Source organism: Gorilla gorilla, chromosome 9, assembly GCF_029281585.2.
Source record: "Gorilla gorilla gorilla isolate KB3781 chromosome 9, NHGRI_mGorGor1-v2.1_pri, whole genome shotgun sequence".
Taxonomy (NCBI): domain Eukaryota; kingdom Metazoa; phylum Chordata; class Mammalia; order Primates; family Hominidae; genus Gorilla; species Gorilla gorilla.
Genome location: NC_073233.2, coordinates 127,643,904 through 127,666,880, shown reverse-complemented (window position 1 = coordinate 127,666,880; position 22,977 = coordinate 127,643,904). Strand labels below are relative to the sequence as shown.

Genomic DNA, 22,977 nt, shown 5'->3' with positions numbered 1-22,977 from the left:
CTGGATTCTCTCGTGCTGTTGGGGGCTAGGAGACGGAGAAAGGGAAGAGATATGAGAAAACACACGGAACAGAGTATCTGTACCTCACCCCATTCCACAAGGAGAGATGAACTCAGTGTAACAGGAGAGACCCGAGATGGACACAAAGACAGACTTTCTGACAGCAGATTGTAGAATCTTCAGGGCAATAGATTATCCCAGGTTTGCCCTGGGTGGGGGCTGGGGAGGCAATAGGTATGTATTCTCGGGCGGGGGCAGCTAGTGGGAGGTCTGCCTTTCACAGCCTCCCAGGAGAGAGCAGAGCAGCAGTGGTCCCAGGCCCTGGTGGAGGGAGAGCAGCAGACAGCTCAGTTCCTCTCCCTACAACCTGATGATCACTCCATCTTGGCAGCCCAGCATAATGAGATTGCAAATTGGGGCCCACTGGCCTGGGTTGGAATCCCAGCTCTACCAATTACTAGCTGAGTGACCTTGGTCAAGTCACTTTATAGGCCTCAGTTTTCCCATCTTTTTTTTTTTTTTTTTTTTTGAGACAGAGTCTCGCTCTGTCCCCCAGGCTGGAGTGCAGTGGCAAGATCTCAGCTCACTGCAACCTCTGCCTCCTGGGTTCAAGCAATTCTCCTGCCTCAGCCTCCCGAGTAGCTGGGACTATAGGCAGGTGCCACCACACCTGGCTCATTTTTTTTTTATTTTTAGTAGAGACAGGGTTTCACCCTGTTAGCCAGGATGGTCTCAATCTCCTGATCTCATGATCCGCTCACCTCAGCCTCCCAAAGTTTTCGTATCTTTAAAATAGGTTTTTGTTAATACAGATTCCCAAAGAGGTTTGTGAAGATGAGATTGAGAATGTTGTACGAAAAGTGCATAGCACATTGCCAGGCATGTGAGCACATGCAGTGAAGTGAACTTCTATCCCCTATGCCTTCCCTCTCAATGGTCCTGGCCCCTCTGAGTCTGCTACTCGTGTTCCCTTGAGAAAGAGCCACTCAGCTGCCTGCGCACTGCTGACCTCACTTCCCGTGTCCCCAGCCAGGTGCTACTTGGGAAGCGAGTCCCTGCCCCCACTCGGGAGCCTGGCTGCCTGTGGGTAATGCATAGGTTCAGCTGAAGTGGTTGAGGGCTACCTAGGCAGCAGGTGCTGGGTGGCCTTTGTTCTGCCGCCTGTCACTGAGGGCTCTCCTGGCACCTGCCTCGCTCCCTGGCTGTGGCCCAGCTGGGGCACCATTGCCCATCTGGAGGCTAGCCGTGGCCATAGAGAGGGCCTGGGACTCAGCCCCTGCCTTCTTTCACTTTCACATTTGAGGGGAAGGTGGACAACAGCACCCTCCCTCCAGGACTCCACTCACCCCATGAGATGGTATCAGCCAGATGGGTAGAGAATCCCTGCTGGGATCACCTCCTTCTCACTGGCAGAAAGTCCCTTCAGCCTCCTGTTACAGACTGAATCCTTTTGCAAATTGTCATAATACTGTCTGTGGCACTCTATAGCCACAGTTTCAGCTGAGCCTCTCAGGAGCCCCATGTGAATGGCATTAGTGTAGTATTAGTTCCATTTTAGAGATGAGGAAAGTAAGACCTAGGTTTAGTAATTTGCTGACCATCTTATGCTGTTGTGGCCAAATTAGACACTGGGTCTTCTGACTGCAAATCCAGTAAACCAGAAGGATGAAAAGATCGGGAATGGACAGACAGAAGAGGATGAACCAGGCCAGTAGGATGTTAGAAAGTGTCCATGGGACGGTCCTCCACTTTACCAGCCACCACCAGCTCACACTCCTCCTACAGCAGGGCAGAGCCTGGCAGCTCCCTGGGGAAGTGAGTAATAAGTTGAGGATATAGGTTGGAGGGTGGCCCAGCCAGAGCTGACCACAGAGCCCAGGTTGGTGTAGAATAGAGGATGCCTAACAATGGAACATTCCTGGGGGCCAGGGAAGCAGTGTCCTGGAGCATCTCTCTCTGGGTATCTGGGCTGAGACATGGGCAGGGCCCCTGAGGTGTGAGCATGGAGCCCTGGGGCACAGGCAGGCACAGTGCCAGGGTGTGGGCCTGGCCCAGAGCAGAGAGCAGGTATGGACTAGACAGAGCAGCAGAGAGGCACGGGGGCTGGCCCTCTCCTGGACTATCCCCCACCCACTCTGGTCAGCACAGACCCCAATTTCATTCTCAGTTTATGAGGAGTCTCATTACCAAACCACACACAATAAAACCCTCCTGGCCACTCTGGCCTGGATCTCATTAGAGGACATTAGTTCCACTGGCTGGTGGCTCCACAGGGACACAGCTTCGGGAGTTGGGACACAGCTGTGGGTGTGGCCCAGGCAGCAAAACAGGCCAGTGGCCTTAGGCACCAGAATGTCCCACTGGGAGTCTGAGTTCAAGCTATGGGCTTAAATGGAGTCCCTCCCCACAAAGTCCTGGAATTCTTGCTTCCCAAAGCTGGAAATGCGTGTCCTGCCCACCCACTTGGATGCTCAGTTCTGCCCCCTGCCTGAAGAGGAGGACACGGCTCCCTCCAGGGCTGTTCTGGGGAGCCAGCCTTCTCTGGGAGGAGCTGGGTGGAAACTCAGCAAATCATCATTCCATGGAGGAAGGCCCTTGGGGACAGGGGACAGAACAGCCTCCCACACTCGGTACATCTGGATGTGCTCTGAGATATACGCCCTAGCACCAGAGATGGACTCTGGAGTCCTCGCAATAGCCTTGGCCTGAATCTCGGCCTGTCTTTCTGTCTGAAAAGCAAATGTAGGGAGTTGGGGACCCTAGAGAGGAAGCATTTCCCCTCACCTATAGAGGGAGTTTCACCGATGGCTGAAAGAGCCAGCCACTACGGAGAGCCAGCAGGTAGCCTTGGCAGGGGCTTCCTAGTCCCACCCCTCCCCGGCTCGAGTACCTTGTCCTCAGTCATTGTGCTGGGGCCTTGGATTCCATCTTGTGGTTCTTCCCGCCAAAGACGGGAGGATTTCTTTCTTAGCAGATTCTGGTGCCTGCTGACCAGCAGTCTTCTCTCTGCCTGTACCTTCCCCTCTGCTTTGCGTCCCTCCCCTGCAAGCCTGCATACCTGCTGGTCATCAGAACACCGCCATGGCTTGAAGGAGGTGTCTGTGAAAAACAAGACAGGAGCCAAGGCAAGCGTGTCCCTTCTCGATGCCTCAGGCTTGTGAAGGAAAATGAGCACCACGCCCAAATAACTGGCTTTTAGCACACACAGGCTCACTCGGGGTGCTCCCATGGGGGGGTCACACGGGTCAGCCCACGCTTTCGCAGGTGCCCGCCAAATGAGTCAGTGGAGATGGGAGCGCCAATCTGCTGGGGCAGATGTGAGTCTGCCCTGCTGTGGAGGAAGGGGGACTGAAGGACTGCGTGGGCTCGTGGAGTGCCCCTGTGAGGGCCTGCCGGCAGCTGGTCTGGGGTACATGCCCCGGGCAGGACTGGGGAGGCAGCTGCTGTGACTGTTCTCTGTGCCCCATGCACCCTCTCCCTCAGTCCCGGCGTCTTGTGGACAAATGCTGTCAGCTGCTAGGACAAGGGCAGTGGAGGAGGTGCCTCTGGTCCTAGCCAGCTCTGCCACCACGTCATGTGGGTCCCACTGCAGGGGAGGATGGTGGCACATCCTCAGTCTGCTGCTCCAGTCTGCCCACACTGCTCCTTGGGTGAATCCACCTAAAGCACACCTGAGGGGGCACAGCACCACCCTAACTGGTCCCGCACTGCTCTCCCCCGCACACCATGCTTTCCATGCCCAGCGCTTTCCTGCCTCCGTGCCTTTGCACATGCTGTTCCCCCATTCCCGCTTATTTCCCATAAATATGAAATCTAAATACTGAAGTCAAGAGCCACTTCTATTGTGAAGCTTTCATGACCCGCCCCCCACCAAGCTAAGGATAACTTCTGTCATCTCAAATCCCCCAGCGCCTCATCCATGCCACCCCCTGCCACCAATTACTCTCCATCCTGCTATCCAGTCACTTGGGCCTGGGATTTATCTTCATCATAAGACTGAGAGCTCCATTGCTGATGAGGCTTGGTTTCTCCAGGGCCTGGCATAGGGGACCAGTAGGCCATGTTGGGTGGATAGACATTTGCTTGTTTGAACCATTGATGAGGATAATAATAACACACTTGTATGGATGCCAGGCACTGTTGTAAACATCTTACATGTAATCACTTAGTTAATCTTCATAACAACTCATATGGAAGGTACTTCTGTTCTCCCCAGTTTTATATATGGAAAAATGAGGCCCAGATAGAGCTTAGGTAACTTGCCCAGGGTCACGCAGCTAGTAAGTGGCAGAGCCAGGATTCTGATTCCAGAAGTCAGGCCCCATGTCCATGATTATACCATGTGGCTGAGCTGCCTCTCTTCCTGGCGGGTGGCAGACAGGTGATGGAGGAAAACCGTGTCCTAAGCCTGGAGTCCTCACAAGACTTTGCTTCCAGAATCTCTTCCCACCCCTGCATGGCACCTTCTTATTCACATTCCTGTCCCTTCAATGGTGCAGCGATAACCTGGTGTTGTAGTTGTCCATGCCTGATGCATTTGGGGAGTTTTTAGTGCTGAATCTTCAGACAGTCTTGGCGCAGGTTGAACATCCCTAATCCAAAATCCGAAGCTTTTGGAGCGCCGACATGATGCCACAAGTGGAAAATTCCACACTTATCCTCCTGAAGGGTCGCAATCCAAAGGCAGTCAAAACATTATTTCATCCACAGAATTATTAAAGCCACTGTATAAAATTACCTTCAGGCTATGTGTATAAGGTGTATATGAAATAGAAATGAAATTTCATGTTTAGACTTGGGTCCCATCCCCAAGATAACATTTCATGTATACAAATATTACAAAATCTGAACAAATTTGAAGTCTGAAACACTTTGGGTCTCAAGCATTAGGGATAAGGGATACTCAACCTGTATTACTGGTATATCCTGCCACAGACACTGTTGTGTCTTGGGAGTATTCATGTGGCTGTGCCAGAGTGGAATGTCTTGATGTTATCACTGTTGCATCTCCTGAGTCTTTGGGCATCACTGATACCATTTGGGCCCCCTCACACACACCATGTCTCATGGTGAGACCAGAGGCAGGTATAGTAGCTCCTCGGAGAGAATCTGCCTGCTCCCCCAGTGCGTGTTCCCAGGCCAGCCCCAGATCCTGGGTGGATCCAGGGCTCAGCAAGCTGATCCTATGCCAGAGCCTGTTCTAAACTTCTGGAAGGTTTCAGGCCCTCTTGCCCTCACCCAGAGATCCCAAAAGATGGCAAGGGAGGGCCCCTACCAGGGAGTGTGGATGGGGAAAAGGATTTAGGGTGTTCTCCTGTGCCGGCTGCTTTGATCTCCTGGGATGAAAGGGCTGGTGCTTCCTCTGCCCCAGGCAGGATCAGGACAGCAAGCTGGGGAGAGAGGCATTGATCCTGGGTCCAGGCGTCCTCAGCTTCATAGGCAAGGGCAGAGAACTATCCCAGGGAAGAAGATCACGGGGGCAGAAAAATCAAAGCCCTTCCCCAGGGTTGTGGCTGAGGACTGGGAGTTGACTTCAGACAGTCCCTGTGCAGATTGTCCTCTCGAGGGTCACCCAGGGTGATGCTCCTCCCAGCACACCCTGACCCTGCAGGTCACCATGCAGGCTCAGGCCTCACAGACTCTCTTGCTTAATTAGGAAGGTAATTCGGCTGCAAAACAGTCATCTGATCTGTGTCGACGCCAAAGCGAAATTCCTCCTAGACCCTCCGCTGTTCTAGATTATCCATGCTCCGTTAGCTTGAATTACCGCGCGGCCTCTGTGGCCCAGACACAAGCCAGAGCTATGTGATCAGCTCCTGGGGCTGGATCTGCCCTGCACCTAGGAAGTGCTTGGAAGCAACAGGAGGAAGGAGGGCATAGGATCTGCCTGACTCCCATCCAAGCCGGAGCATTGCCCAGCCAGCACAAGGGGACCAGCATTGCCCAGAGCCCCCTTACCCCAGGGCCTGCAGGTGCCTGCCGGGCTTCCAAGCTTAGCCACTTTTATGTCCCTCTCCTCTGCCCTCTGGGACCGGGCCCCTTTGAGGGTTTTGAATCAGTGGCAGAGGCTTTCTGCAGCAACTCCTAGGCATAAATTGGAGCGGAGGCAGGGACAGGCATCTCCCTGAGTGTAAATAACACTGTAAATAACACTGGAGCGGAGCAGCCACACTGCACTGGATTATTTTATCGTGATTGCCCACCTCCCCCGCCCCCTGAACTGTCCCGATCTCATTGGCCTAGATTGCTGCATCTCTCAGAATGATGGAGGGGCTGCCTCTCCCTTCCCGGGCAGGGTGGCCAGCCCTGCTGTTGAGGCACCCTCCTACCCAGCAACTTCCCAGATTTATTCCCTGTCTTTATGGTGCTTGGAGAGTCATCAGTGTCCTGGGCTGGCAGAGCACTCTGATGGTCTCCACTGGCGTGATGGATAGGCCTTTGGGGGAACGTGTGTGACAGCCCCCTGCTCCCGGCCTGCCTCTGCCCTGACCACAGCACCGTTCCCCACCCTCCCAGGGGTCAGATGATGGGCCTCGTGGCCAGTCCTGAAGGGGCGGTGATGATGGAAGACGGAGAGAGCATCAGTCCTCGGCGCCCACCTCTCAGTGCTGCTGCAGCATCTTTCTGGCCTCCTCCCCAAGCTCTGCTCACAAACACCCTTCCCAGGAAATATCCCCGTTACCCTGTCTCATCTCCCATCACTCCATTACTGCTAGCCCCTCGGCACTTGTGTACACAGTTTGCGCTGTAATGATAATCTGTGCTGGTTTATGTGTTTCTTTACAAGTGTTTTTATGTCCTCTGTGTGTGTATGAGGAAGGTTTATGGTGTGTGTGCGTGTATGAGGTCACATGCTGTGTGTGTGTGTGCGTGCATGCGCGCGCGTGTGCACGCGCCTGCTTCTGATTAGACTCTGATCGCCATCTTCTCCCACACACAAGTAGGGGGCTCTCACCCCCCTCCTGGGGTTGGGGGCACAGCCTGGCTACTAAGGGTGGGTGGAGAAGGAGGGGGAGCCAATCAAAGATGATGACTGTCCGGGCAAGGTCTACACTGCCCCCCAGCCGCCAGTTAGAGAACCGGCGAAGGTCAGTCTTAGATCATTGTTTTGTCTACAGGGTCACAAACAACTAGTTTGACTATTTTTCCCCAAGAAATTGACTGAACCCAGTGGTTATTTTGGAGTCAAATGATCTCAGCCTTTTATGACTTACCTGTGTCAGCGGGTATATCTGTGTCTTCTCTAAACAAGTTCCCCTAGCTGTACAATGGGATGAGATGATAAGAGGCTGGAAGGGGCGAATAACATATGTGGTGTGCTTAGCACAAGCAATAATTTGCTTGATCCAGAGAAAGTCTTCGCACCGCTGGACTGTTGTGAGCTACCACTGGGAGGGACTCCCAGTCTGGAGAAGGAGGGTCCGTTCCCTGGGGCTGGGGAAGCCAGGCCCAGGAACCCTCCTGGCTGTGTGTGCCCCAGAACGCTGTGGGGAGCCCCTCTGCTGGGCTCCTGTGACTTCTCCAGGGTGGTCAATGCAAGCAGGGTATGTCTTAGTCTCAGGTCCCTGGGCTACTGGAGATCCCCCCCTCCCCCACCCAACCCAGATGATCACCTGGGCAGGTGCCTCCTGTGCTCCCTTCTGAAAGGAAAGCAAGGGTTTCACTCAAGGTGCAGAATTCTGGCTGCCCCAGGCGCCCAGTGCCAGTCCCTGTAGGAATCCCACTGCCCTGGATGTGTTGTGGGAGAGGCAGACAGGTTCATCCCGGCATTCACTCGACATGTGCCAGGCACAGAGGTGGGAGCTGTAGACAGCAACAAACATAATATCCAGTCCAGCACTGCATGGCATCCACGCTCTGACCTCTGACCTCACACACAGCAGGTGATCCCTGAGGGTGTCAGCTCTTTCAAGCAGGAATGCTAGTCGGGTTGAGGCCTGGGTGGATGGTGGAGAGATGGAGCTAGGGCCTTGTGGGTCAGGCCTCAGTCTCTTTAAGCCATCCTGTTTGGACATGAAGGGACAGTGACACTAGGCAGGGGCCTGCATTCTCCTTCATTCTGCAAAGATGTGTTAAACACCTGAGCCCACTGGGCACAGTGGCTCATACCTATAGTCCTAGCACTTTGGGAGGCCGAGGCGGGTAGATAACCTGAGGTCAGGAGTTCGAGACCAGCCTGGCCAACATGGTGAAACCCTGTCTCTACTAAAAATACAAAAATTAGCCAGGCATGGTTGTGGGCACCTGTAATCCCAGCTACTCAGGAGGCTGAGGCAGGAGAATCACTTGAACCCAGGAGGCGGAGGTTGCACTGAGCCGAGATCACTCCATTGCACCCCAGCCTGGGCAACAAGAGTGAAACTCCATCTTAAAAAAAAAATAAAAATAAAAAACTAACCTGAGCCCACTTGTTCCTCTCCCAGACCCAGGTCTGGAAAGAGCCTCCCAGCTGGGCCTGCAGCTGAAGGTACCTCCCTGCCCTGCAGGGGAAGGTGGAGAGGATGTCAGAGAATCCTGGAGTCTTAGCATTGGAAGGGAAATCAAATGCTGTAGCACCCCATTCACTTCCTAAAACCCCTAACCACATTCTGGCCTGTTGGTCATCCTCCAGCTGCAGCTGAATCCCTCCACTGACAGGGTACTCACCACCCTCCATGGAAGCCAGGACAGCCCTGACTGCCCCCAGCTCCCCCTTCCCCCTGAAGCTCCCTCCCATTAGTGTTGGAATCGCATGGAGCTCATGTGATCCTGCAGGCATTTACAGACAGCCTCGGCCCCGTCTCACCTCTCCTGAGTCTCACACACCTCACCATCTCAGGTGCTCCCCTCGGATCGCCAGTAACAGCTCCATATGTGGGCTGCCACGCCCAGGGATGTCAGCCTAGGATTCCCAGCCACCACAGCTGTCCCAGATCTAGGAGGAGGCAGTGTGGGTGGGCCCTCCAAGCTTCCCCACCTCCCTCTATTCCTTTCCCACCCCCACCCCTTTCCCACCCCCACCCCTTTCCCACCCCCACCCCCTTCCCACCCCTGTTTTCTTTAGGATTAATGATAAATTTCAGTGAAAGATCCGCTTATCTCCAGTAGGAATTAAGGAATTAAGTTGGCGATGGGGAGAGAGGGGACAGGGAGAGGGAGCATACTGCAGAGGGTCAGGATGCAGAGGGACCGTGGGCAGGGCAGGACAGGGCAGGGGACAGCGGGGATGTGGAGCATTCCCCTCTGCCTGCATCAGTTCACCCTGCGGTGGGCTGGGCTGTGCTCCCCACCTGCCTGCACCGTCATGGGGGATGGATGTGGGGCTGCTTGGGGATGGGTGTGGTGACTCGTGGAAGGAGGTACATCACAGGGATCCTGCAGGTGGGGTGACCTGGCAGCCTCCGGTGTCACCTGTTGCTGCTTCGTGCCATGGTGCAGTGGCTCTGTGGCATGTCATGGCCCTGGGAGGGCGAGCCACAGCATGTGGCAGGGTGAGGCACCCCGCTTTTGGCATTAGGATACAGAGGCACATTCTGCAGTTGGAAGTCCAGGGGCCACCACCCCACAGGTGGCTCATGAGTGCCATCCAGGCACTAACACAACCCCCAGGCAGGCCCTGGCTGCCCCTCAAAAGGGGCCCACCCAGAGGCTGCCGCTCCTTCCTCTTTGCTTCTTTGGTGGGACTGACTGAGTTGGGGTTCCTGCAGCAATGGCTGAAAGAATCTCTTACCCCTGGAGAATCTGAGCTTCGATGTACCCTCAGAGCAACTCAGAAGCCTCTGTCCTGAATACCAAGGTGGGGGCCACTCAGGGTCTGCAGCATCCCTTGCCCCCAAAGCCCAGGAGACTCTGTTTAGAGTTTCTCCCCAAGTCCCCAGGCTTGCTGCTCCTTGGCACCCCCCTGGCATCAGACATCTCACTGGCAAGCAACGCCGGGCCCAGGACTGTAGCCCCAAACGGTGCCTCCCCTCGCCGAACTCTGAGGCTAACCCAGGAGAGATGGGAGCTGCCCTCCAGAGGGTGGGGGGTGAGGAGGTGAGAAGTGAAGACTGGGTGGGCCAGAGGACATGACTGCCCCTCAGGTCATCCAGGCCAAGCTTCCTGCCCCAAATAAGTTTCAATCACTGCGATCCCATTCTTTCCTGACACCCCCAAGGCTGGGAGTAGGGGTTGGTGTTCAGTAGCAGCAGCCACCAGGGCACCTGGAGATAAGAGGAGATAAGGGCAAGGCTAGGCAGAGACAGTCACAGTCGGGGGTAAGGGTGGGGAGGGGGCAGGGGAAGGGGGGAGGCGGGGCACGTTGGGGAGCTCAACACTCGGGAAGCTAGGGGAGGCCAGGAATTGGGGCCTCAAGTCCAGGAGTCTAACTGGTTAATAATTAGTGACTCTGGTTAATAAATCATGGATGGTTTTTTCTTCCTAATTTCAGCTTCTCCTTCCACCCCACAACCCTAGAGATCCTTCTAGGCTCTGCCCAGTCCTCAGAAAAGAAGCCCCCACACCTACCCCTGCCCTGGGCTGTCACCTCCCAGGCAAGATTCACCCTCTGTCCCTCCACAGCCCTCCATAGGCCTCTGCCCCCTCCCCCAGCTGGTTTCTGGTCTCCAAAGCCAGTGTGGTGTTTAATCTCCAAGAGAGATTAGTGACCTGCTTTCACCACCCTCCCCCACAGGCTGCTTGGATGCCCCTAAATATTCCCTGCTGGAAGGGCAGGCCCCCATGGCCACCCAGAGAGCGTCTCCAGGTGCCCTCCTTGACGGTGCCACCCGCCCCACCCATTGACTCACTTGGCTGCAGGCCCTTTCTGCTGGCCAAAAGGTGTCATGGAGCACCTGTGGGTAACTGCCCAAATGCTTTAGGTGAGGTCAGTCAGCAGATGTTCTTTGGGCATCTACTATGTACCAGGCACTATGTGTCAAGAAAAAAATACTTTAAGCAACTGGAATGAGGTTAAAGCCTGATGCACGTGAGCAGGGACCTGAAGACCAGGAGACTCCAGGACTGGCAATTTAGGGTGAGGAGAAAAGGGGATGCTGGGCATTTTTCATCTCTAACTCCAGGATGCTTCCGTTAAAGGTCAGGCCGTTTGCTGGGTTTCTGTCCCTTTTGCAAGATTGCACCAAGGGCAGAGATCTGCTTTTGTAAGCCTTGTGGTGGCTGGGGAAAGGGAGGGAGGAAGAAAAGGGGAAAGGAGTTGCCTCCTTCCCCTTTTTTTTTGAAGATTTTGAAGTTTCCCTCTTTTTGAAGGGTTGAGGCAAAAGAATGAGAGGTCCCTTTCCTGTCCTAAGCCTTGCACGTGCTGGGGCTGAGAGTACAGTAGTGATGGATGAACTGTCCTCAAAACAGGTGAGGCCCCTGTCTCCCAAGTGATCTTTGCACAAAGCCCCCAGAGATTTACTTAGGTGATTAAACTATGCCCGGGGCTATGGTGGAGACACAGGGGCCTGAACTGGGGGAGGGGAGGGGAGGCTTCTCTGGGACCGTGACCTTGATTCTGAAACCTGGAGGCTGAGAAGGATTGGGCTGGGACGTGACCAGGACCGCCAAGGGAGACCCAGCCACGAGCATGCCTGGAAGAAAACCAGCGCCTCCGCAGCCTGTGGACTGGGACTTGAAAAGAACAACCCCCAAATCTGTTCTCTCTGATTTCAGCCTGACCTGTGCACAGTCCAAGCCCAACTTGTCCAAAGCCACCCTTGTCCTCTTCTTCCCAAGACACAGCCCTCCCTGAGCTCTTCCCATTTCTGTGATGAAAGCCCAGTTCTGCTGTGCACCGGAGCCCTGGCTCCCTCCTTCACCCCTGCCTCTGATTTGCTGTGAGTTCTTATCCCATTTCTGCAGGACCCCTCCCCAATCCTAGCACCACCACACCCATCCAGCCATTCCTGTGCAGGGTGACAATAAAAAGTGTCCTCAGACATTGCTGAATGTTCCCTGGAGGACAAGAGCACCCCAGTTGAGAAAACACTGGTCTAGGCCTTCACTGCAACCAGCCTCTTTTTCCAAAACTGCTTTTCCACTGACTGCTCTACACTCCCACAACTTTACACGGACCTATTTTAGGTTCCAGTCAAAATAAACTGCTCCTGGCTTCTCCAGTGCACTCCTCGGCCTTGGCTCCTGATGATGGCTGAGCCCCAACACACCCACCTGTGAAATGCGAGGCTCCCAGACACCAGCCCCCCTTCCCCTTCTGTGTTGTTTAGTATTTACTTTCTCTCCTCCCCTCACCCAGCACCTGAGCTCTTTGAAGGATAGGACCCAGCCTTAAAATCTCTGCAGGCCCTAGCTCAGCGCCTTGCACACAGTAGGTGTCCCATAAATGTACAGTACACCGATGGAAGCTGGCTGGCTTCACAACCCTGATAAGCTGTGAGGTTTCCTTCTCCATGCCTTTTTTTTTTTTTTTTTTGAAACAGAGTCTCACTCTGTTGCCCAGGCTGGAGTGCAGTGGCACGATCTCAGCTCACTGCAATCTCTGCCTCCTAGGTTCAAACGATTCTCCTGCCTCAGCTTCCCAAGTAGCTGGGATTACAGGCACCCACCACCACGCCTGGCTAATATTTGTATTTTTAATAGAGATAGGGTTTCACCATGTTAGTCAGGCTGGTCTCGAACTCCTGACCTCAGGTAATCCACCTGCCTCGGCCTCCCAAAGTGCTAGGATTACAGGCGTGATCCACCGTGCCCAGCCTCCCGTGCCCCTTTCTTTCTGGGTTTTTTTTTTTTGTTTTTTCTTTTTTTTTTTTTTTGGCAACCCTATTTAACCCCCAAGCCAAGAAAGGAAAACTTCTGATGCTTTCCTTTTACTTGACACCTCCCCTCCCATCTCATTTTGTTTGCAGTAAACAAAATCATCTTTTTTCCATTTGCTCAACATTTATCAGCACCAGGAAGGTCTGCGGTTATGTGTGTGTGAAGTTGTGCGTGGATGTGTGGTTTGACAGGCGGGCGCTGTGTGATGGCACAGTTCTTTGTGTGGGGTGTTAGTGTTTGAGTCAGAAATTATACTCTCCACACCAGGACTTGTATGGGGTCTTCTCTCCCATGAACTCCTCTACACTTCAAACTCCTCTCACACTGGGCTTATCCCCTCCATAAGCTCTGACCTTTCAGTCCACCATGCCTTTGCTGTTCCTGTCTCCTCTGCCTGGAGGACCCTACTTCACCAGCTGGCAAACTCCTACTCATCCCTCAAAGCCCAGTGAAATTTTACCTCCTGTGGGACACCTCTTGTTTCTCTAATTCTCCTCCCCACATTCATCATTTCTTCCTGTATCATCATGGCACTTTGTGAACAGTCCTACCGTAGCAGTGATCATGTCAGTGAATTTATCCTGTGTCCTTGATATCCTTCACATGCATACACACGCATGCAGTGTGTGTATGTGTGTGTGTGTGTGTGTGTGTTTATAGCCCTACTGGCAGGCACTTGGTAGGTTCTTAATACTTGTTTATTAAATAAATGAGAATAAATTGCTTGCTTGGTTTTCCAAACCATTTTCTTTGTACTGTGTTAGAGGAATGTGTCTGTGCAATGACTCTGCCTGACCTTCCCGCACTGCTCCCGCGTGTTCCTGAGCATGTCGACCTGTGTGCATACCGCAGCGTTCAGCTGCACATGTGTGCTTGGCTGCGCGTGTGTGCGTGCATGTGGCTCTGTTTCAGCGCTTCTGTAAATGGAAAGCTGTGGCTGCCCCTCCCCAAGCTGACATTCCCTCAGCACCACGCCCCCACCTTTGAGGATTGAAGGGGTGACTGGGTGGTGACCTCCCCCAGGCAGCTTTCTCTACCCACCTGATGCCCCCCTCCAAGAACGGTGACCCAGGGTTTCCCGTCCATCCTGGGGGCTGAGCTCTCTGCGGCCTCGTCACATCACACTCCCTTCCCTATCCATCTCTGCCCTGTTTAATTGGAATTTGGCTAGTGGAGACCATCTGTTCTATTCCGGCCTGTTTCCATGACAACCAAGTGGCTTGAGACTGAGGTTTGTGGTGAGAGAAGTGGCCTGGGGGATGCTGGGAAAAACCAGCTAGGTCCTCCCCCTCAAACCCGCTCCGCCTCGCCCTGCCCTCTCTCCACAAACCCGGAGTTAAAATAAAGCTGTTCCCTGCCTGAGAGTTGGGGAGTCCCCGAGCATCACTCTCCTCTCCCAGCCCCCAGCCCCCAGCCCCAGTCTTTCCCAGGCTCCTTTCAGGCTTCCCACACGGGGCTCCCCTCCCTCCCTGCTTCCATTCGAGAGCACCTTCTGCCCTTACAGACTAGGGAGCTAGCCCTTCCCTTCCCCAACCCCTGAACCTCCACCCCTGGAAATGAGTGCTTCCTCACAGCCTGGTTACAGACGCTCAGGGCCCCACAGAAAGGACTCTTTAGAGGGTAGTCTCGGCTTCCTCTGCGCCCCTGCCCCTGCAGGCTCTCCCCCGGCCCCAGGTAGCAGAGTGGCCCAGGCAAGTGCGTGGCAGACAGAGGCGCCCTGGGCCCGGATGTGGAGCTGGTGATCCCAGATTCTCAGGGGCTGAGACAGGCCCTGGTACACTGGGGATATGAGTGAGGGGGTCTCTTATTTCTGAACACAGTTATGTTTTCACGGTGTTATTTTCTGCCCTAATTTTCCCATCTATGGCAAAGCCTCTTTGTGCCTGTTCTATTACCAAGGGACCCGCCTGTCTTCAAAAATAGGTGGTGTGGCTTGTCAGGTGACCGTCTGTCGCTCTGGTCCCAGGCATCTCATGCAGGATATGTGCGATATGTTGGCTATGTGGGCGGGCGTGGGGGGTAGAGTGTCTCAGGATCTCTCCTGGGCAGAATCAGTCCTGGGCAGTCCTGAGGAGGGAAGCTGAGTCTTGGACTTCAGAAGGCCGGTGCTCTTAGCAGCTGCGCTGAGCCGTGGGATGCCAGGGCCCCCACGCTTGGGGGTGCTGCAGGCTTGCAGAGGTCTTCTGGTAGCCTGCTTGTCTCCAGCCTAGCCCTGCCATCATCCATCCTTCTTCATGTGCCTCTTTTCTTCTTTTGTCTTTGTTGAGATATAATTCGCAAACCACAAAATTCGCCCTCCTAAAGTATACGATCAGTGGCTTTAGTATATTCACAAGGTTGTGCAGCCGTCACCACTGCCTAATCCACAGCATTTTCATCACCTCGAAAAGAACCTCGGTATTCATTAGCAGTCACTCCCCATTTTCCCTCCCCCGGCCCCTGGCAACCACTCATCTACTTTCTGTGTCTATGGATCTGCCTATCCTGGACATTTCATATAAATGGAATCATACAGTATGTGGCCTTTTGTGACTGACATCTTCTACTTAGCATTCCATGTGCCTCTTTCCAAAGCACAGATGTGACCATGTCACCACTTTGCTTAAAAGGCATCAGTGGCTCCCAGTTGCCTACAAGGTGAAGTTCAGACCCTCATCTAATGCAAAGCCCTTTTACAACTGGCTCCTACTTTGCTTTCCATTCACCCTGTATTCCCCTCTCCTCTGCCCCCAAATATCCAGTGCTTTCGCCACATCCAAGCTTTTAAAGACACTCTTTCCTCTTTTCCTCTTCCCCTCCTGTTCCCTTCCCTCTCTCTGTCTGTCTCTGTCTCTGTCTCTATGTCTGTCTCTGTCTCTGTCTGTCTCAAGGACTCCTGCTTATCCTGCAGGACCCAGCTAAAAAATCTCACATCTTCTGTGGCGCCTCCGTCACCTTCAGACAGAATCACTCCCCCTTCTGAGCTCCCATTGCTTTGGGTTTGTATTTTTCAGAAACAAACAAAAACTGCGTTTATCACTCAGTCATTATTTGTTTTCATGTCTGGGGCCCCTGCTAGACAGAGCTTTTAAGGTAAAAGAAAATGTCTTAGTCTTTCTTATTCCTCCACGCTCCTTCCTCTTGCCACTACCACTGTCACTTTCACCCAAAAGATGCCAGCACCATGCTTGACACATTGTATAGGTGTGGTAATGCTTTGTGAATTAAAGCAGGGGTAGAAGAGTGTCGAGGTGATGGATAGCCCAGCCCTGATTTGATATTTTGATACCTGCCTACAATGTGTCATTATCAAATCAGGGCTGGAAGCTCATGTACCCCCAAAATATGTATAACTATGATATATCAATTAAAAATCCAAAAAAATAAAAGCAAGGGGAAGAACCAGAGACAGTACACTAGTCTGAGAAAGGCAACCCTATAGAGGAACCTGGAGGGAGAGGATTCTGCAACTTGGCATAGCAGGGACAAGGTGGGGTATGACTGGACCTGGGAACTGCCTACATGGGCAGTCGGAGTGGGGAGACGGTGGGGAGGGGTCGTTCACCCTGTTCGACAACCTTGTGGGGTGTCATGGTGGTCACTAGCATGAGAGATGGGGTGGAAGGTTTGGCAGGGATGGGAGGAGAATGGGGAACGGCCATAAAAGAGAAGGTGGAGGTGACCTTTAGCAAGAAAAGGGGAGTGGTGGGTACAGGGGAGGGTGATCCCAGCAGACAGAACCGCTTGTGCAGAGGCCCCAAGGCGAGTGAGAGCCAGTGCCTAAAAGACCCAGGAGTGGAGCCCAGCGTGGGGTGGGGAGAGAGGGCAGTGGTGAGGTTGGGCTGGTGGAGTGAGCAGCAGCCTGGTCACACAGAGAGCTTTAGGACAAGGCGAGGGTGGTGGCCCTTACACCTGTGTCTGATGAAAACCTCCCTGTCCTTCAAGGGTCACTTAAGGATGAAATGGCCTTTCCCTGTCCACCCCAGCCAGCAGGGGCAGTAGTGGGCCTACTTCCCTTGCCAGATGGAAGCTACCAGAAGGCAAATGATAGATTCTAACCCCTCTCCTTCCTCACCCAGCTCCAGGGGGAGAATTGAGGGACAGGGGCAGATTTGGGTTCCCTGCCACATACTAGCTTTGTGCCCTTGGACGCCCTACACCAACATTCTGGTCCTCAGTTTCTTCCGTGAATACTGACCCACTGAGGACAAAAGTGGGATAATGATATAAACCCAGAGGGAGTTCACGAGGATTAAATAAGAGTATATACAAATGTTCCGAAAGGGCTGTTCCAGCATTTATTCTCCTGTGTGCTGTTAGGACAAGGTGACAAGGAAGGAAGCAGAGGCCCAGGGTCTCCAGTTTGAAGGAATCACCAAGGCCCCTGCCCTCTTTTGTGCTGTTGTCTTTGATGACATTTCCAAGCGATTAGAAGCCCTGGTAGGGGCAATATCATGCTGTTTATTTGAAATCGACTTGAAAGCAATCAATACTATATTTTCTAGGGGGAAACACAAATTTAGCTTCCACCCTTACTCCAAGGGTGCAATGCGTGCAGAGAGAAGATACAGTGGTGCCTGGCTAGAAGGTCCCTCCCTCTTCCTAGGCAATCAGCAGTTCTCAGAGCAAAGGAAAATGGGTCCTTCCTGGTGCTGGGGGGTGAGCTGGGGTGGGCCCAAAGCTTTCTCCACTGGGAGTTACAGGAGCCACTGGCCCTCCCCACTGTGGGATCCAGTTCCCAAGGAGGGTGCCAAACAGACCTTCTGCCCCTACAAAAACAAACCTGTCTAATTGCCTTTAATCTTGGGCTGTTGGTCCGCTGGTGTTGGTGCTGAATAGTAAAAGGAGATCATATCTTTCCCTTTGAGTGAAAAGTTATTTGATCTCTGTGTGTCAGAGGAAAGCCTGTGCCCAGGGAAGAGGTGGGGACGGAAGGGGAAGGTGGAAGAAGAGAGGAGCGAGGGCCTGGCTGGCGGCCGAGGGGAGGCTGCAGCTGAGGGCTTTATTTCTCCCAATAACAATCATAAATAAAGGGGAACAAGCATCTCTCTTGTCTTGGCTCAAGGCCATTGTTTTGTGCAGCGCTTCTTCTTCACCTCTGCCCCTCCCCGCCTCCCTCTCAGGCCCAGGATGGGAAGACAGCTTGTCTGCAGGGAGAAGGAGTGGGCTGCCAGCTGTCTCACCTGGAGGGGTGGGAGAGGAGGGCTCCGTAGACCTTGATGCAGCCCCTGCCCCGCCTCTGGCCTTGGGGCTCCCTCCCCAGCTCTGCAGGGGCCGCCAAGATGCCCCAGATGATTGCAGTCGCCTCCACCAGTCTCCCGGCCTGCGCTCCCTCCTGTTCATTCTCAGCAGTTGTCAGTGGTCTTGTTAAAACAAAACCGGGTCACAGATCTCATCCCTCTACTCGTGGCCTCCAACAGCATGGTCCAGCTCAGGGGAGAGGCCTGGCCCCTGCATCAGTCTCCTCTGTCTAGCTACAGCGGCCACAGTTACCAGACGCTCTCCCGCCACAGGGCCTTTGCACCTGCTGTCTGCTGCCTCTGCCTGGAATATCTCCTCCCAGGTGGCCACATGGTTGGCTTGCTCACCTTGTTTTTTTCTTTGCTCAAATGTCTCCTTTCTCGGTGAGATCTTCTCTGGGCATCTTTGATCTAAAATTAATTAATCCTACACACATTTTATCTTCTTTATTGTCTGGTTGCCATTGCTAGAACATAAGTTCCATGAAGACAGAGAATGTTTTCTGCTTTGCAGTGCTGTATGCCTGGGACCTAATAGGTACTAAATGACAGCAGGAATATTTTAATAAATGAATACCCTAATGGAGAGCTGCTGCCTCCTCTGCCTGCACACCCTGTTTCTGCATGCAATCACATGAAGTCTCCCTGAAATTCCTGCTCATGAAGGCCTAATCTCAAGCCCTGCCTGGCCAGCACACACTGCATCTCCCTTATGGTTCCACCCTGGCCTGTGATGTGGGCTGGCCTCCCGTAGAGCCTTATCATCCTGCAGAGCTTTATGACATCTACACAGTTCTCTCACCTTATCTTCCTAGCACTCTCTGAGGTCAGGACTATCACCCTGGTTTACATTTAAGAAAAGAAAGTTCAGAGGTTAATGACTAATTTACTTGAAAATAACACCACATGTAAGTGGCAGGGCCAGGACTCAAACCAGATCTTAGCCAGAGCTGTCCCCCTTGCTGCCCAAGGTCCCAGGACACCTGGTTCCCCCTCCCTGGCGTGAGCAGTCATGGCTGAGCTCTCAGCCCTTTTTCTGCATCTGCTCACCTGCCCGGAGAGAGCCTCCCGGGGTGGAGTGGGGCATTCTCACCTCCACCAAGGCCTGCCTCATACCCCACGGAGGAGAGGGAGACTCATTCTGAGCCCTCCCAACACTTAGAAAACCAAGTTACAGATGGGGCGGTAGAAGCTGGGAGCACCCAGTGGACCTCTTCCTACCCTCAGGCAAGGGGCTGAAATCCACAGCCTCTTTCTAGGAAGCCCTTCCCTCCAGCTCTGGGCTCTCCATTTCAAGAAACGTGGGGGTGGACTGGGTGCAGTGGCTCACACCTGTAATCCCAGCACTTTGAGAGGCCGAGGCGGGTGGATCACTTGAGGTCAGGAGTTCTAGACCAGCCTGGCCAACATGAACCCTATTTCTACCTAAAAATATAAAAATTAGCTGGGCATGATGGTGGGTGCCTATAATCCCAGCTACTTGGGAGGCTGAGGCATAAGAATTGCCCGCCTGGGAGGTGGAGGTTGCAGTGAGCCGAGATTGCACCACTGCACTCCAGCCTGGGCGACAGAGTGAGACTCCATCTCAAATACAAAAATAAAGGAAACACTGGGGCGGTCGTGGATGTAGACCCAGAAGGAGGAAGCAGACAGCCCCTGCCCGCAGGTTCGTGTGCAGGAAAATGATGGTGGGGCGTGAGGGGTGCACCCAGCTGTGTGACCTTGGGTGAGCCTTTGAGGCAGCTTCTTGCCCGGAGAACCATGTTCCTGGGTAAAGCTGGGGAGATTTGCCAGGAGGAATCATTGTCTTGGAGAAGAGGTGGCAAAAAGGCACACTAACGCGTACTCCGAGTGTGACAGGATGGGCATGATAAAGGACACTCTCTCCCTGTGAACGCCATTCCCGAGCACCTGTGTGCCAGTTCCGAGCCCGGCACCCTGGATGCAGTGGAGTTGACAGGCTGAACAGGCTGAGCCGCGCATCTCATTACTCTAGCAATAAGCTACCTTGCATTTTCCATGATCAGTCCTTTTGGGATCTCATGAAGAGTGTGGGTGGCAGAGGACTTTACCAATAATCCAGGGTGATGGAAATTCAGGGTACGAGGCAGACAGGAGGCTCTTTGCTAACGTGGGCCAGGTGTGCTTTCATGAAAGAGCGTCAGCCTTGTCGTTGGGAGTCCTGCCTCAGCCACTTGTGGGTTGGGTCACCTCAGGCATTCCCTGGCCTCAATTTCCTTATCTGTACAGCAAGTAGGTTGGGCTTGTTGCTCCTGGGGAGCTCTTGGAGTCTCCTGGCCCATCCTGGGTGCACAGGGGATCTGTGTGGGACCAGCTACTATAATCCTACCACTTGGACAAGTCCAAGGCAAAGACCAAGAAGGGTACAAGACAGCGTGTTATTGTGACTTCTGAGGGCCAGCCAGCCTGTGAGCTCTGGAGATGCCTGACTGCCCCTTGCTGAAAGACATTTATCTGTCCCGTTGGTGCCAGCATGAAGGCCCTTCCTGACTACTTGGGCCTCCAGCATGTGGGACACAGAGTGGGGCCAGGCAGAAGAAACTCGTGGTCAGATCCTCTGCCAGGAGCATTTCTCAAACCCACGTGGGTCCCAACCCCTCCCACTGGAGCTGGGGAAGCTTTGAGGCACCTTGGTCTCCTGGTCATGCCGTGTGTCAGTTACCTCTTAATTGTTGATCACCTCCCATGTGCAGGCCCTGGGAGGTGCTGGGCATCAGCTTTGAGCAAAACAGGTGCCATGCAGGTTCTCGTGGAGCTCACAGGCTGGTGGGGGCCAGACACTGAATATGCTTTTTAAGTGTGGCAAAGGCCTGAGCCTGGTGGGAACATAGAGCAAGGGGGGTTTAACCCATACTGGGGGACAGGGATGCCTCCCAGGGTAAGAGATGTTACTCAAGGCACAAAGAATGAATGGGCCATGGAGAAAGAGGGAAAAAAAAGGAAGAGACCCTGGGAAGGCCCTGCATCTGCCAAAGGTGTGGGGGCCACCGCGCCAAAAGCTACCATCTACTGAGCCATCATGTGCCAGGGTCAGCTCTCAGGGCTTTGCTTATAGAGCTTTATTTAATCTTCCCTACAGCCTTTGAGGGAGTGATTATTCTCTCTCCATTTTTATAGACGAGAAAAAAAAGTCACAGAGCTTGCAAGTGGCAGAGCTGGGATTTGAACCCAGGAGCCTGGAGTCAGAGGCTTCTCTGCTGTATAACTAGAGAGAACAGGGATCTTCAGCAAATGCCCCTGGTGAGGTAGGACTAGAGGGGGGCAAGTGGAAGGGCCAGGCTAGGCCCAACCAGAAGCAGAAGGAACAATCTGCTTCTTCCCAGCAGCAGAGTTAGCCTAGCAGTACACAGATGGCCTCGGCCACAGCCCTGGACTCGCCTTGATGGCATCTGACAGTGGCTGACCCACTCCCAGGCTCTGTATCAAAAGGCTTAGGGAAATGGACTTGCTCTTCAGCAGAAGGGATTGAGATGAAACCACAGGACGAATTTCCCAGCTGTCATGACCATACGCTATTAAAACAGGCAGCCGAGGGAGGTGGAGGCCCTGGTGGGAAAGGTTAATGCCTTGGTTGCTCAGAGCTGCTGGAGAGGTGAGTGGGGCAGGGGGAGGTCCAGGATGACCCCTCCAGTGTGTAGAGATGAGATCACGTCACACAGATCAAAAACACTGTCCCACAGGAAGAGGGCACTGTCAGCTGTCCCCAGGCTGGTGCCACCCTCTTCCTGGGACCCTGTCTGCCCCAGCCCTGCCATCGGACTTCATTAAATTGCATTTTCCCAGAGCAGGGCAGGCCGGTGACAGAATGAGTCAACGTCAGCTTGCTACAACTGTCGCCCCTGGAGCCGGCGGGCATAGAGGGAGATAATTGGGAGTGGTTTGACAGCTTAATGTCTGGGGCTGGCTTCCTGGAGCAGTGGAGGGATAGGGACGGGGCGGGAGCCAGTGAGGCGGAGGCAGGTGGATTTGGGCTGCCCCTGTCTTGAGAATGACCACCCCCCACCACCTTTCCCCTCCATTTCCCTAGCAGCAGCTTGTTGGGCAGGAAAATAAAGCACCGGGAAGGAAATGAGATCTGGAGAATAAATTAGGCTTTCTTTATTAATTTGTCAGAACTAATTAACATCTCCCCTAGGTTTGTCTCCTCTCCAGATGCCCCCTAGAGCCAGGAGGAAGGGAAGAGTCTGGGAGAGGCCAGGTTTGGGCTTTGGAATCCCAGCCCTGGCCTCTCCCCACAATACCAACCCCAGAGCAGAGAAGGACAGAAGAGGTGTCACTCAAAGGGGGTCTGTGGTCCCGTTCTAGGGACTGCAAGCTGAGAGGGCCCCCACAATGCATTTTGTCCACTTGCCTAGGGTTCTGAGCCCCAGACACCCCTTGGCATTTTACCTCTCTGTGTTTGTGTCACTTCAGTGAAACAGAGTCAGTGCCCACCTCATTCAGAGTTGGTGGGAGGATGGCCTGCAACAAGCACTGCTCAAAGAAAAGTCAGCTCTCATTATTTTGAGAGACAGAACTTCAGTAAAGCTCTGGAAGGTTCTCAGAGTTCTTTCATACTCATGAGGTCATTTTGGTTTGACCCTAGCCATAATCCCAAGAGCTATAACAAGCAATAATTGGTGTTCCCATTTCATAGATGACACAGCTGAGGCACAGAGCAGTTACATACGTTACGAGGCCACACAGCGAATGGCTGGCAGTGGCAGGATCAGTGCTTAGCTGAGCAAGCACCCTGCTCCCCAGCCTCCCCTCCTGAGCACACACCCGTACCCCCACATCTGCCCCACTGCAGAGACCTGACTCACGGCTGGGAGTCTCACTTACTAACAGATGCCTCACTTCCTGGGTGTAAGTTCAAGGTCTCAGCCCAGGAGCCACCCCAAGCCACAGAAGCTCCTGTGCTACTGTGGGCTGCTCTTTGACTTGGGCAAGAGCCTGGATTTGTTTCGCAGAGTTGGTGCCTTTTCTCATATACCCCCCATCCCAGAAAGGGGCCCACTGG

At 53.6% G+C, this 22,977-nt stretch overlaps 1 protein-coding gene and 1 long non-coding RNA gene across 4 annotated transcripts in view; one reads left to right on the top strand and one right to left on the bottom strand.

Moving 5' to 3' along the window:
* NECTIN1 (nectin cell adhesion molecule 1) overlaps nucleotides 1-22,977 on the top strand; it is a 68,373-nt gene that overhangs the window by 5,581 nt on the left and 39,815 nt on the right. The window lies entirely within an intron of this gene.
* LOC129525309 (uncharacterized) lies at nucleotides 16,998-18,677 on the bottom strand. 2 transcript variants are annotated; one of them, XR_008669528.2, is made up of 4 exons: nucleotides 18,303-18,677; nucleotides 17,898-18,077; nucleotides 17,498-17,575; nucleotides 16,999-17,151 (listed from the first exon to the last, which is right to left on the bottom strand). It is a non-coding gene; the product is annotated as an uncharacterized lncRNA (long non-coding RNA). The 2 variants fall into 2 exon arrangements; XR_010129206.1 differs by lacking the exon at nucleotides 18,303-18,677 and having other exon boundaries at nucleotides 16,998-17,151; nucleotides 17,898-18,296.